At 37.9% G+C, this 2178-nt stretch overlaps 1 non-coding gene across 1 annotated transcript; it reads right to left on the bottom strand.

The window, feature by feature from the left end:
- Positions 1–364: 364 nt before the first annotated feature.
- Positions 365–437, bottom strand: TRNAA-CGC. The gene has a single exon. It is a non-coding gene; the product is annotated as a tRNA-Ala (tRNA).
- Between the last annotated feature and the right edge of the window lie 1741 nt (positions 438–2178).

Genomic DNA, 2178 nt, shown 5'->3' with positions numbered 1-2178 from the left:
GGAGCTGGCAAAATGTCAGAGGGGAGTCAGGACAGAGCCTTTCAATGGTATTAGTCAAACTCTCTATGACAACTACACCCCACAGAATCTCTATGCCCTTTCCATCGAAAGATTCTTCTGAGACCGCATTATTCCCGTTACTCAAACGCTGCCTGAAGCCCATTCCTCTCGGTTTTCTACCCGTACGATCGGCCGTTTCTATTTCCAACTTAAATGACAGTTCTACCCCTTGCCTCACCGACAGCTGACATCTTCAAAATTCTCGTAAAGCGCAAACTTCTCGTAAGACGCTACGAGATATTTGTGAGGTATTATTATGAAATCGAAAAAAGGAAGAAGGCAAATCATATAATAATATTTAGAGTGGAGGTGCGGGGAATCGAACCCCGTGCCTCTCGCATGCGAAGCGAGCGCTCTACCATATGAGCTACACCCCCAGGTTGTCGATTCAATTTTGTATCAAAAATTTATCATAAGATCAGAGTGACGGCGAAACAAAATTTATTGAGAAATGCATATTTTATTGAAAAAAATTACTTGATTATTAGATAATAATAATTAAGAGTGTTAAACAGTACAGTTTCGGTTATACCCTTTGGCTCGTAATGTCATTGACAAAAACCAAAATTGAACCAAATAGATTCAATCATTTACAATTTTGGTTTCACAGTTCTAAATAATTTTGACCTTGGTTTTTAAAAAGAGTTCAGGGCAACAAGGGAGGTTAAGGGGTTAGAGTTCGAGTTTGAAATGGAGAACTGGGGAAAGAAGACTCAACCCTGAAGGTCTAAGGGCTGACGAAGGGTTGAGACTTGAAAAGAATGAATGGTCTATCATTTTATGTACCAACAAATGAGAGAGAGTGAGAGAGGTTGTATGCGACTTAGGGTTTCACAGAAGAATGAAAAGGATCGACTACAAGGAGACCATAAATTAAAAACATTTGAACAAGAAGTTCTCTGAGCCACAGGATATAATGGAGTTTCTCACTAAAAGGAAAAGATCTCAACAAGTCACTCCATTCATTGTTGCATCTCTTCCTTTGTTGCATTCTAAAAAATCATATCAAACACAATTAATTTCTTTCAAAGTATTGTTATAGAATCAGTATACAGTTCATTCTCTTTAAACATGTTTACCGAAAAAGAATCCATAATTTAGAGCTTAAATCTTAGGTGAAGTGTGATGTGAAGATAAGATGACAAATGTATGTTAAATAAATAGTTGATCCAGATGTTTAAGATATGGATGAAAGACTAAGGCTAAACTTATTCCGATTCTTAGAAATACACATCAAACGCAGCTTTCCTCTCTCTCTCTCTCTCTCCAAACTGCATTGTTTGACAATATGAAAATGCAAGAGAAAGCTCATCAAATATGGGCTGTAACTGTCATGGAGCATGGGCCTTGGCCCATTGATAAACTGTGCCAACCTGGCCCTGAGCTTGAGGCCATCTGACTATCTTTCATGAGTTGGACAAGTTTGTACGGAGGCTTTTGGATTAAAGTGTGGCCCAGTTCCCATCTGAACCCACGATACTCTGGGCGGGCTTGGTCTCTGAGGCGATCTCTGTCCCCAGGTTGGGTAGACAACCTTTTACTTTTCTTCCTTGTTAAGGATTTGAAGGCACCAGAGAGGACTTGAACGCGTGGAGCACGTGTCGGATATGTGACAGGCAATTTGCATACGAAACAAAACGTCAATACCAAAGACCTTTTGCGTATAAAAGAGGCGTTGGTCAAGTTTCATTCCAAAACTACCCTTAATAAATCATCATAATATCCATAGTATCAGGGAAAAAGGCCAAGAGGGGAGGCCGTAAAGGGGCAAATGTAAGGGACCAACGTGATGTGACTGCCATCTCTCTCTCTCTCTCTCTCTCTCTCTCTCTCTCTCTCTCTCCATGCAATAAAGAAAAAAAAATAAAAAATTCTCTATATTCTTTAATTTTGTCTCCCTATTTACGAAACTATTGTATAACTCCCTTGTATCGCTTACTCAAACAACCTAATGAATTGAATGTTAAATTAATTTGATTTCTCTAATCTCCACATGTTATTTTATTGTATTAATCATTTTTTAAAAATTTCTATTTTTTTCTTAAAATTTTAGAAAATATTTCTTATTATCATTATTATATGGGATTGGGTGTAGTATAAGAATCAAGGTTTCCCTTA

The sequence above is a fragment of the Macadamia integrifolia genome, chromosome 2 (assembly GCF_013358625.1).
Source record: "Macadamia integrifolia cultivar HAES 741 chromosome 2, SCU_Mint_v3, whole genome shotgun sequence".
NCBI classification, from domain to species: Eukaryota; Viridiplantae; Streptophyta; class Magnoliopsida; order Proteales; family Proteaceae; genus Macadamia; species Macadamia integrifolia.
This window is presented reverse-complemented; position numbering and strand designations above follow the sequence as displayed.